This window comes from Lissotriton vulgaris, chromosome 7 (assembly GCF_964263255.1).
Source record: "Lissotriton vulgaris chromosome 7, aLisVul1.2, whole genome shotgun sequence".
NCBI classification, from domain to species: Eukaryota; Metazoa; Chordata; class Amphibia; order Caudata; family Salamandridae; genus Lissotriton; species Lissotriton vulgaris.
Genome location: NC_141695.1, coordinates 779,028,753 through 779,042,135, shown reverse-complemented (window position 1 = coordinate 779,042,135; position 13,383 = coordinate 779,028,753). Strand labels below are relative to the sequence as shown.

Here is a 13,383-nt window from a genome sequence, read left to right as displayed (position 1 = left end):
TGGCTGACTGACATAAAAGTAATAATGTCTAGGATATTGTAGGCACACACTCTTTGGAGGTCCCCCCTGCCTCACAAATGTAATTCTTTAAATTCTCAAAAATGCATGCATTTAAATTAACTGTCGAATTTTTGTTTGAAAACAAAATATTAGCATTCCGAAATACATTTTTAGGTTGCTATTCGGGTGGCAGTCACTACAGCAATGAAGGACTGTAGTCCACAAAATTAGTGCAACCCCTACACAATCTCAGCCAGTCAGGTCTCCATAACGAGAGCAAAAGCTCCGCTGACTGTGCCTGCATAATTTGTCAAGCTCTGTTGTGTATTGTCCAAGATAGCAAGATGCCCTATTTTTCCCCCACTCTATTCCTTCAAAGGATAGCCTCGTTCTCAACATCCGATCATGGCTACTGGTATAACCAAGCAATGGATGGCAATTTTCAACCAAATTATGCATCAACAAAAGGCAAATCATGCAGCATTGCGTGGCCTATTCTATGACCGTATTATTTTGCAGCTTCAACAAGTGGTACCAATTTAGCATCAAAATACTGTAATCAGCAACTAGACAGTGACCGGTTAACCTTTGCAAAGGGTCTGACATAAAACAGCACCACATATGGATTTTTTAGGTCTCGTTGCGTTAACCGCGGTCTCGAGAGAGACCTATTGTCACTGGCTTTGCTTTCCAGGAGACAAGACCTGCCTGCGCGCATCGTCAAGAGAGGGATCGGAGCGGGTGGCGCGCACAACCACGCGCTCCGATTCCGGCAGGCTAGTCACACACACATACCCACACAGAGACGCGTGCATACACACACACAGGCATACATGCAGAGACATACACGCATGCACACACACACTAGCGCACATACACGCACGCATACACACGAGCGCTCACATACAGACACACACCACCCCCCCGCCGCATACACACAAGAGCGCGCGCACACACACACGAGCGCACACAGACATCCCCCCCCACTACAACTAAGCCTCACTCACCTCATCGGCGACACTCCGGACTTCAGCCGCCACCGTGGGTCTCTCCCTCGGGTATGGAAGCCCCGCGTCACCACTGCTCCTCTCCTGACTGCTCCTCTCCTGGCCAGCCACGCCGTGGGCGCGAGCTTCCAGCAGGAAATGCAAGTCCCGCCCCACAGTAGTTTTCGTCACGCGCACCACAGCACCAGGGGTAAGCGGGCTTCGTTTTTTTTTTGGTGTATTTTCTTTGCTCTTGTTTAGGTAGCCTTTTAACCACTTAAAGGGACATTTCTGAGACAGTGAAACGAAGTAAACATGCAGCTGAGGCAGCAAAGTCTTTACATTGAGAAACTTCATTGCATTTATCCAGCGAGGTTGCCCCCAGTAAAAAGAAGGAAGCACTGTAACAGCTGTGAGCCCGTGCGTGAGGTGCATCATCAGAGCTGTGTGAATAATAACAGCTGTGAGCCTGTACCGGAGGTGCATCATCAGACCTGTGTGAATAATAACTGCTGTGAGCCCGTGCGTGAGGTGCATCATCAGAGATGTGTGAATAATAACTGCTTCAGCCCATGCCTACGGTGCATCATCAGAGCTGTGTGAATAATAACTGCGTCAGCACCGTGCGTGAGGTGCATCATCAGAGCTGTGTGAATAATAACAGCTGTGAGCCCGTGCTGGAGGTGCATCATCAGAGCTGTGTGAATAATAACAGCTGTTGCACCCCAAACACACCCAAACACACCCTAAACCCTAAAAGTAACCCTGGCACCCTAAAACCCAAACACACCCTGAACCCCCAAATTAACTCTTGCACCCCAAACACACCCTTGTTACATTCTGTTATCTCTTTCCTTAATGTTTTCTATGTGTGCTTTCTTGTTAAAGGTTTTTCTAAGTTTTCCCTCCCATCAAAGTGGTCAAAGTTTTTAAAAGTAGTGTGGTCACGCAGGATGGTAGAGTGTGGAATGTTCGTAGCGTGGCAAGATGTAGTGATTTTGGCAATGTACATAATTCTCCTATTTCTGTTTCTGGAAATAGCCAATGTGGACCAAATATTGATTTCACAAAATGTCCTCAGAATTTGGTTCAAGATGGTTTATCTGTTGCTTCTAGAGTTAAAGATTGCAATAGACAAAGGAAAGTTCCTAGCAGATTTTTGGATTAATGTTCTTTTGTTTAGGGATAAGATGTGTTACATTCTGTTATCTCTTTCCTTAATGTTTTCTATGTCTATTATTTTAGTATGGATCTGATGCCTGGAATGTATGATGCGTGCCTGCATCTTACATCCAGGGTTCCAGATTCCATACTTGACTGTTATGCTTCAGACCTTCTTTGATAACTGATGTGCTGTGCTTCAACTTTATATCTTCACAATAAATCTATGGATTTTCTTCAATAAATTGTCTTCTCTGCATTTAATATTGGCGACGAGGACATCTGACGATTTCTGCCACATCTTAAAAGAAGCACAGAAGCAGAAATTTGAAGATTTCGTGAATCCAGCAAAAAAGAGCTTGAAAACGAGTCATTTTACCTTCACTAGCAAGGCGGTGTCATGCTATCAAGGGACGTCTTGCTCCGGCGGATTGGTGATGAACAAGTCAAAAGTTATTAAGTTTTAAAACCTTTTAGTTATTTGCGTGGTTGAGAGCTAGAGACTAGGTAAGCGTCATTGCCTGTGACGGCGGTATCTCCACGCGTCAGTGCGCAATACTCCCTCAATACGTATTGCACTGTCATCACGCACTAAGTAACAGCACCATCTTGTGTCTCCATGGTAACGGTCAACACGGAGTTACCGGAGATCGTGAAAGACTTATGAATGTGTGCTACGGTGCGCGAAAGTTGCAAAAGGTACTGTTACACGCCGGAGGATATTGTAAAAGAATTTATTTAAAAGCGCTTTGAATTGGTGGCAAGTTTTACCCCCCCAAAAAAAAAAAGAAAAAAGGAATAGTGAAAGTTCGTGTTCGAGCTACATATATTTCACACGCTTTGGGTAATCGTAATAACTGTGAGCTGTTGGAAACATCTATGCTAATATTTTAAGCTTTAAAAGGAGATTTTGAACTACAAATTCGTCACGTGACTGCCATCTTGTGGATCTTTGAAGTATCTATTTGTAATTTTTTTTTTTTAGTGCTGGTTTAAGATTTTCATTTGGGGAAACTCAACTATTTATTAGTTTCTGCTGCAGTTTTATACTGTTTTATTCCTTGTGAAGAACTGCAATTTCTAATTAGGTCTATACTTATATCCATATCTCAGTATATTGTGGTTTGAAGATTTTGCATAAAACATGCAATTTGATCCTCCGTCAAAGTTTTTGCAGACGAAAGTAGATCCGCCAATTCCATGGACTAGATGGAAAGAAGAATTTTTTACGTACCTTAAAGCTATGGATGGAGAAAGAATGTCAGTGGAGAGAAAAAAAAATATCTTTTTACATTGTCTTGGGTCAGAGGGACAACTTGTTTTTAGAACTTTGCCTCCTGTTAGGTCTGGGGGTGACACTAATGTGTATGATGAAGCTGTACAGAGGATAGAAGGTAGATTTAAACCTGTGACTAGTGTTGCTTTAAATAGGTTTAAATTTTATACTAGGGTACAGGATGAAAATGAATGTTTTGACGATTTTCTGACTGCTTTGCGTGCACTTTCTTTACATTGTAATTTCGGTTTGATAACTGATGAGATGATCAGAGATCAAATTGTTGTGCATGTGAAGAGCAAGAAAGTACAGGAACAGTTGTGGATTTTGGGGGATCCAAGTTTAGAAACGGCTATAAGTACAGCTAAAGCTCTGGAACAGTCAGATAAATGGATCAAGTCTTTAGATAAGGTATCTGTTCATACCACTCCTACTTCTGGCAGTGAGGTTAGCACTGTAAATACGCAGGAAGCAAAAACTCAAGGTCCTAATAAGTATGATAGCAAAGGAAAGCAGTTTTATTGTTTCAGATGTGGGAATCCTGATCATATTGCCTCCTTCCCACAGTGTCCTGCTATCAACAGACAATGTAATAAATGTGGACGTACAGAGCATTTTTCAACAAGCATTTGCAATGCAATAGGTCTTGCAGCATTAAGGTTCGAGTTACTGGCATTGTAAATGACAATGCTTTGCATTACATTTTTTTTTGGTGTCCGTGTGTGCATGGCAGTGGTGGTGTCCGTGTGTGTATGGCAGTGGTGGTGTCCGTGTGTGTATGGCAGTGGTGGTGTCCGTGTGTGTATGGCAGTGGTGGTGTCTGTGTGTGTATGGCAGTGGTGGTGTCCGTGTGTGCATGGCAGTGGTGGTGTCCGTGTGTGCATGGCAGTGGTGGTTTCCGTGTGTGCATGGCAGTGGTGGTTTCCGTGTGTGCATGGCAGTGGTGGTTTCCGTGTGTGCATGGCAGTGGTGGTTTCCGTGTGTGCATGGCAGTGGTGGTTTCCGTGTGTGCATGGCAGTGGTGGTGTCTGTGTGTGCATGGCAGTGGTGGTGTCTGTGTGTGCATGGCAGTGGTGGTGTGTATGGCAGTGGTGGTGTCCGTGTGTGCATGACAGTGGTGGTGTCTGTGTGTGCATGGCAGTGGTGGTGTCTGTGTGTGCATGGCTGTGGTGGTGTCTGTGTGTGCGTGGCTGTGGTGGTGTCTGTGTGTGCATGACAGTGGTGGTGTCTGTGTGTGCATGACAGTGGTGGTGTCTGTGTTTGCATGGCAGTGGTGGTTTCCGTGAGTGCATGGCAGTGGTGGTTTCCGTGAGTGCATGGCAGTGGTGGTTTCCGTGAGTGCATGGCAGTGGTGGTTTCCGTGTGTGCATGGCAGTGGTGGTGTCTGTGTGTGCATTGCGGTCTCCCGTTAACCAGCACTGCACCCCTAAGAGCCTCTCTAAACGCTGCAGCCAGACTCATCACTGGATCAAAAAAACACTCGCACATCACCCCTGATCTGAAAACACTGGACTGGCTGCCCTTTGAAGCCAGAATACATTTGAAAATCGCCTGCATGACACACAAGGCTCTACATCTGAGCTCTCCCGGATACCTCACTCAGAAGCTGTCAATCTCTGGCGGCTCTAGAAACACTAAAGGCACAGACAATCTTCTGCTAAAACCTCGAAGATTCCGGAAGGTAAAAACCTATAAACGCTCTCTCAGGAATGGCACCCAGGATCTGGAACTCACTCCCTCCTGAAACCAGGCTCATCTCCTCCTTCACACTTTTTAAGAAAGAAGTAAAAGCTATTTTTATGGCCAAATACACTTGACCTATTAGCGTGGATTTGGAAAGACCCTACTCCGACCTGTATTACTTTGTTCGAACTCTATGACTATGTATTTCACCTGAATTATTGTTGCTACTAACTATCTACGCACACATTTAACTCGCTGTTCGAACTCTATGACTATGTATCTCACCTGTATTATTGATGCTACTGACTATCTATTTAACTGTTTAACTGTTATATTTGTATTATTGATGTGCTGTACTACTTATGTGTAACCCCACTCTCTTGCTGGCATTCCCAGCCGTGTAAAGCGCTCTGATATCTGCAAAGATCATGCTCGCGCTATATAAAACTTTCAAAATAAATAATAAATAAATGGCAGTGGTTGTGTCTGTGTGTGCATGGCAGTGGTGGTGTGTATGGCAGTGGTGGTGTCCGTGTGTGCATGACAGTGGTGGTGTCTGTGTGTGCATGGCAGTGGTGGTGTCTGTGTGTGCATGGCTGTGGTGGTGTCTGTGTGTGCATGGCTGTGGTGGTGTCTGTGTGTGCATGGCAGTGGTGGTGTCTGTGTGTGCATGGCAGTGGTGGTTTCCGTGTGTGTATGGCTGTGGTGGTGTCCGTGCGTGCACGACAGTGGTGGTGTCTGTGTGTGCATGGCAGTGGTGGTGTCTGTGTGTGCATGGCAGTGGTGGTGTCTGTGTGTGCATGGCTGTGGTGGTGTCTGTGTGTGCATGGCTGTGGTGGTGTCTGTGTGTGCATGGCAGTGGTGGTGTCTGTGTGTGCATGGCAGTGGTGGTTTCCGTGTGTGTATGGCAGTGGTGGTGTCCGTGCGTGCACGACAGTGGTGGTGTCCGTGTGTGCATGACAGTGGTGGTGTCTGTGTGTGCATGGCAGTGGTGTTGTGTGCGTGTGCATGGCAGTGGTGGTGTCTGTGTGTGCATGGCAGTGGTGGTGTCTGTGTGTGCATGACAGTGGTGGTGTCTGTGTGTGCATGGTAGTGGTGGTTTCCGTGTGTGTATGGCAGTGGTGGTGTCCGTGTGTGCATGGCAGTGGTGGTGTCCGTGTGTGCATGGCAGTGGTGGTGTCCGTGTGTGCATGGCAGTGGTGGTGTCCATGTGTGGCAAAGAACCTCCTCCTCCACGTCACTTTCACCAGTCGCATGATCAGCAGTGAAAGGAAAACATAATGCTTTTTCTCCCACTGCCCAGGATGTGGCCTCAGGGCAGGAAGCTGCAGACTGTGGAACTGGGGGAACCGGGTTCAGGTCAACATCCTGTGATTCTGGGTAGATCACTTAATCTCCCCATGCCTATAAACAGCATGTGTGACCTTGTGTAATGTAAATTGAACTCATGTAAAGCACTCGAAATACCTTTGGTTGATTTTTTGCGCTATATTTAATAAACAAAAAAATACACTAAAAAGTAAACAAATAAAAAAGCATTAACATAAGTGGAGTGACAAATATATACAGTTATGTGCCTTCACGATCTGGATGCTCTTGGTAAGCCGAAGCTGCAAACCTCACATCCGGCACACATTTCGTTTGTTTGATGAGAAAAACGTTAAACCCAGACAGACTGCCGGAACAGCACTGCTTGAGCGTAGCTGAGAAGGCAATGTTCACGGTTTACAGGCAGGGTACACGGCTATGCAAGTGAGCGACTTTACACCAGCATCCCCCCTTGAGCAATGGTAGCAGGCACGCCATCTATTTCAGGCAAGGAAAACGTCAAGGTAAGAAGATTCAACCCCAGATTAACTAAAAGACCTTCAAAACCACTCTATTGGATCAAAATGTCAACATTTTCTACTTTAAAAGAGACAAATCGGTCGTTCCCCCTACACGTGAATGTTCCTGCGACTAATAGCACGTTTTTGTCCAAGTTGCACAAAAGAGTTAAAACAAGCGCTAGATAAATAAAAACAAGGTTTACAATCCCGGGCGGAAGTCAGGCAGGCCGGGGGCGGGACGTCAAGACACAACGGAAGCCCATGAGAGCCTCGCACGCACAGAAGGATGAGACCGCCGCCGCCTGCAACGAGCCCTCGCCTGGAGACGAGTACCGGTGAGTGGGGGCCTTTGCTGAGCTGCGAGGGCGGGGGGCATGTGTGTGTGCGACGGGCGGCGTGGGCTCTGTATGTGTGTGAGCGTGCGTGTGTGTATGTGTCTTGGAGTCTGTGTGTATGTGTGTGTGTGTGTGTTTAAAAGAGCCGGATGACTGCGGCGGCGGGGGGGGGGGGGGGGGGGGAGTGTGTGTGTGAGCGAGCGAGCGTCTGTCTGTGTGTATGCGCACGCATGGGTGTATGTGTGGGGATGTGCACGGCGCGGGAATTGCTGCGAATGTGGACGGAGCCGACGTGCGCGTGCACGAGGTCAAATACACAGGTTAATGCGCGTGGCACCCTCTTGTCAGTCATTCCCCCGAAGTCGATGACTATAGTTGTCGAACTTGGACAGCATCCTACGGATGCTAGTCCAGCTCGACCTAAAAATGTGTAAAACTCCTGCCAAACCTTTTAATCATTATAAAAAGCCTTCTTTTACTAGTTCTAAACGTTCTAGTAGGAATGTATCTTATGTTGCTGAAGAAGGGAAGGATGATGATTCTTGTCTTAAAGAATCAGGGATTGTTGTCTCTGTACAAACTCCATTTGATATGGCACAAGCTGATAATTTATCATCTCCAAAAAGTTTGGTAAACATTTTGGGCAAAGTTCTAGAGCTCATGGTGGACTCTTGTTCTCCGTGGACTATAATCACTTGTGATTATTGTTTGGAATCATTTGGAGACTTGGTGGATATCAATTCTTTGTGCAAACCGAATATCATTGCCTATAATTTTGATAAATCAGAAATCAATTTTATGGGTTTTAAGGAGGTTCCCATAACTATTAAAAATAATTCTGCAATTATCAAAATGTATGTTGCATGGAAAGGTGTGAATGTTTAGGATGGAGGGATCAGGCAAAGTTGGGAGTTACGTTGAATCCCAGGTTAAAAGATCCTGTCTCTGTTCTTGCTGTATCAGATGGGGAGTGTGATATTTTATCCATGTCCAAGGGGATTTCAGAGTCTTTCCCAAAAGTTTTTTCTGACAAACTAGGAAAATTGAATGGTTTTACTCATAGGATTAAGGTCAAACCTAATACAGTCCCGGTTAAACAAAGGTTAAGAGGCGTTCCCATTAGTGTTAGGGAGGAACTTAGGATTATGTTGGATACAATGGTGAAGGATGGTATTATTGAGGAAGTAGAGTCTTCGGAGTGGGTTTCGCCCATTGTTTTGGTGATTAAACCTGATAAAACTATTAGGTTGTGTGTGGACCTGAGAGCCCTGAACAAGTGTTTGGTCACAGACTGTCACCCGCTACCTAACATCAATGAAATGTTGTGTATGTTGGATGGGGCGTGTGTATTTTCTACGTTAGATCTCAGGTCTGCATATCATCAGATCGAACTCACGGAAGACTCAAAGCAATTCACAGCTTTTATCACCCCTCATGGGTTGTTTCAGTTTAAGAGAATGCCATTTGGTTTCGCTTCGGCCGCTTCGGTCTTTCAAAGGGCAATGTACCAAATATTTAAGGATCTAGGTGTTTTCGTTAAGTGTTTCCAGGATGACATACTTGTTTTTTCGAAAAATGTGTCAGAGCATGATGTTCATCTTAATGAGGTATGTTCCAGGTTGGAGCAATATGGTTTGACTAGTAAAGCCAGTAAGTGCAAGTTTTGTTGCAAAACAGTGGAGTATTTAGGACATTCTCCTTCAGGAGAGGGTGTTGTGCCGAAAAAAAACCTTGTGGATGAAATTGTGAAAGCTCCGGCTCCCGATAATACGGAAAAACTACTCTCGTTTGAGGGATTGTATGAGTACTATAGCAAGTTTATTCAAAACTTTGCTAGTAAGATGGAGCCTCTTAGGGAGCTAACACGGAATTCTGCTAAGTTCATTTGGACGGAAAAACAGGAACAGGCCTTTAAGCAAATTAAGGAGGAAATTGTTAATGCACCTACTTTAAAATCTTACTGTGTTAATAAGAAATGCATTATTACTGTTGATGCTAGTCTGTATGGCATTGGTGGTGTTTTGAGTCAATCATCTGGTAAGGATGAATGGTGTGTTGCATTTTCTTCTAGGACTTTGTCGTCTACGGAAAGAAGATACTCTGTTATTGAAAAGGAGCTTCTTGCCTGTATTTGGGCTGTTGAGCATTTCAGAAATTATGTGTGGGGCAATCGATTTGTGCTAAGAACAGATCCTAAACCATTGGTTGGGATTTTGTCTCCTGGTGGTGGATGGAATTCAACAGCGCGTATAGCTCGTTTGTCTTCACGTCTTCAGGAGTATGACGTTGAGATTATTTATGTTCCTGGTAAGAGTAATGTCACAGCCGATTTTCTATTGAGATTTCCTTGTGAGAATGTTCCTAGTGTGGACGATGAGGTTGATGTTGTGGCTTCTATTGGTGATTGTGTTTCTGAGGAATTTCTTACTTTAAGTGAAGAAGAATGTTTTTTTGAATTGAATAAGGATGTTGTTTGTCAACAGCTTCTTGATTTTGTAAGGAAAGGTTGGCCGGCCAATAGGGGTATCTCAGCTGATTTGGCTTCATATTGTCAAGTCTCATCTGAAATTGAAGAGTTTAGTGGTCTGTTGTTTAAGGCTGGCAAGTTAATTCCTCCTCAGTCTTTGCAGAAGAAGATCTTACTACTCTCTCATCAGGGTCACATTGGCATGTCTTCAATGAAACGTCTTTTCAGAGAAAACTTCTGGTGGCCTGGTGTTGATAAGATGGTGGATAGGCTAGTAAGGGATTGTTCGCACTGTATTAGTAGTGATAAAATGCTTCATTTGGCTTCTGCTCCTCTCAAGTCTGTGAGTTGGCCCAATTTTCCTTGGCAGAAGGTGGCATTTGACATATCTGGCCCTTTCAAACAGTTGCCTTACAATGCTCGTTATGCTTTAGTTCTAGTGGATTACCACTCGAAGTGGCCTGAAGTGAAATTTGTTAGCACTGCTTCTTCTCAGTCTGTTATTCTTTTCCTAAAGGAAGTTTTTGCGAGGGAAGGTTTTCCAGAGACCTGTGTTACGGACAATGGTACTCAGCTTATTTCTGCTGATGTTGAAAAGTTTCTTAGCGGTTTTGGTATTAAACATTATACTACGTCCTTGTATGAACCCAGGGAAAATGGCCAAGTCGAGCGTTTTAATCGCGTTCTTAAGGATTGTATTAGTGGTGTGCATGCTTCTGATGATGGGTGGTTGGATGTGGTGAGGAAGAGGTTATGGACATATCGCATTACACCTCACTCTGTTACTGGTGTCAGTCCTTTCAAGCTTCTTAAGGGAAGAGAGCCGTCATCTGATATTTGTCCCTGGTGGATTAGAAAACTTGACAAAGGAAATAATTCTGTTGTGGATCTTGCGTGTGTGGCCAAACGTGTTGAAGGCAAACAACTGAAAATGAAAACTTTGTTTGATTCCAAGATGAAGACCAAGGTTAATGATTTTGTGGTGGGGGAATGGGTGCGAATTAAAAAACCTGGCTTTCTTGTTAAAGGTTTTTCTAAGTTTTTCCCTCCCATCAAAGTGGTCAAAGTTTTTAAAAGTAGTGTGGTCACGCAGGATGGTAGAGTGTGGAATGTTCGTAGCGTGGCAAGATGTAGTGATTTTGGCAATGTACATAATTCTCCTATTTCTGTTTCTGGAAATAGCCAATGTGGACCAAATATTGATTTCACAAAATGTCCTCAGAATTTGGTTCAAGATGGTTTATCTGTTGCTTCTAGAGTTAAAGATTGCAATAGACAAAGGAAAGTTCCTAGCAGATTTTTGGATTAATGTTCTTTTGTTTAGGGATAAGATGTGTTACATTCTGTTATCTCTTTCCTTAATGTTTTCTATGTCTATTATTTTAGTATGGATCTGATGCCTGGAATGTATGATGCGTGCCTGCATCTTACATCCAGGGTTCCAGATTCCATACTTGACTGTTATGCTTCAGACCTTCTTTGATAACTGATGTGCTGTGCTTCAACTTTATATCTTCACAATAAATCTATGGATTTTCTTCAATAAATTGTCTTCTCTGCATTTAATAACCCTAAACCCTAAAATTAACACTGGCACCCCAAAACCCAAACACACCCTGAACCCCCAAATTAACGCTTGCACACCAAACCCAAACACACCCTAAACCCTAATATTAAGCCTTGTACCCTAAAACCCAAACACACCCTAAACCCTAAAACTAACCCTGGCACCCCAAAACCCAAACACACCCTGAACCCCCAAATTAACCCTTTCACCCCAAAACCCAAACACAGCCTGAACCCCCAAATTAACCCCTGCACACCAAACACAAACACACCCTAAACCCTAATATTAACCCTTGTACCCTAAAACCCAAACAAGCTCTTAACCCTTAAATTACACCTGGCCCCCCAAAACACAAACCCCCATCAACCCTAAAATGACCATGTACGCCCTAAAATCCAAAAGCCCTACAAACCCCCCATGCGGAATGCCAGGAGGCGCTGCTGTGATTGCAAATTATACTTTCTGTACCCCCAGGCTGCACTTCCTTCATAGAGTATTTCCATAAACACATAGTTTAGTGGAATCCGATTGTTAGACTCATTAAACAACTGCGGACTGATCTGCTCATGGCCCGAGGAATAGGTCTTGCAAAGGAACAAACAAGCTTTGTCGTCATGGTGACTGCCGAATTCACTTCATCACAATACTAAAATACATTTTTAAAAAGCACAGCTGCCTCGAACACAATGCCAAAATCACCTACTGTAAACCATCAGTCTGCCGGCTGGCTGGTACTCGAACCGCACATCCTCAATGGAGAGCAACTCTCTAACCTTTGCATATACCTGAAGCCGGAGGATTCTTCTTGCAAAAGCCTACGCACATCCGGGAGCGCCGGAAGTGACGTCATTGTTCTGCGGCAAGAACGAAGACCGCCGTGAGTGCAAAAAGGGACAAATGTATTGGCATCAGCTCAGGTAAGTGCTGCAGTTGCTACCAGGGGGTAGAAGTTAGTCCATCGGGGCAAGCTCCCACGCTATATCTGCAAGCGCCCATCCTGGGTCAGAGCTCCCTATTCATAACGCTGCCTTTCTTAAAAAAGAGCAGCATCGATCCTCCGCTCTCTGTCCCAGCTGCTCAATTTCCGTCCCAGACCAGCCCTCATTTTTCGGAAAGCACGAGTTTTCATTAAGGGACCAAATTCAGACGCAGCTCCCTGCATGTGTGTGCTTCGTATGTGTTATAATGAATGCCTGCGTTGCAATGTGTGTGCATTATGTGTGTTTGATGTTTGTCCGTATCACCCTGCCTGCTTGTTTAATATGCACCTTTTGTGTTTGAGCATGTGTATTTTGGTGTATGTGTGACGTAGTTCATGCCTGTGTAAGTTGTGGAAAATTGCAAAAAGCATAAAAAATGTTTTACAGCAAGGTCTTCGCCGTAAGGAAAAATACATTACTGCCCGTGTATTGTAGGTCTCCCATGTTGGTTCCAAGTGCACCTGCGTGTATTCAAGATTCTCGACCAAATGGAACAGTTTTCGATCTACTGAAAAGTTGTCAATCAAAGAAGGCTAAACACGTTTATTTATGTGAATACTGTATATTGTTGTTTTACGGGCCGTGGATGTGCGCTGAATAGGTGCTCCTGTGGGGAGTCGTTCAGATGAAATTTTTCTGAACGCGAAGGTTTCCCCTGCCACGTGCCTATGGGGCAATTCTCCTGCTATTGTGAAATTAATCATCCTTCAACTGTGGAGGGGTTTTGCGCGGAAGTTTGCGTGCATGACATTACAGATAAGTTTGTAATTTTAATTCTTTTTTCACCCCGCCTCTTATGGAGTTGGCGCCTTAGTGAGCGCTTCTCATGAGGCTAGGGTTTATGTGGTCCTGAGGAATGCTGAGCTGATGTTAGGTTTTTGCAAGAAACATGTCGACCTTTTAGGACATTTGGTTCAAATTAACTCAACCTCTTACATGTCCGACTTTGCACTATTGTTTTTAATAGAGTTAGAGCTACCCCTATATTAAAAGAATTATGTAGTCTAGGGAGTAGTCCATACTCTTTTTAATCGTGCACCCTTTTTTCTGCTACGTAGTATCTCGCGTACTGACAATAAGGACCCAATGAAGGCAACTG

At 44.4% G+C, this 13,383-nt stretch overlaps 1 protein-coding gene across 1 annotated transcript in view; it reads right to left on the bottom strand.

Annotated features, from left to right (window-relative positions):
* Positions 1-12,134, bottom strand: part of LOC147702401 (uncharacterized) — a 56,345-nt gene extending 44,211 nt beyond the window's left edge. The window contains exon 1 of the mRNA XM_086931016.1: positions 12,008-12,134. The gene's annotated coding sequence lies outside the window, so the exon portion shown is untranslated. The remainder of the gene's footprint in view (positions 1-12,007) is intronic.
* Between the last annotated feature and the right edge of the window lie 1,249 nt (positions 12,135-13,383).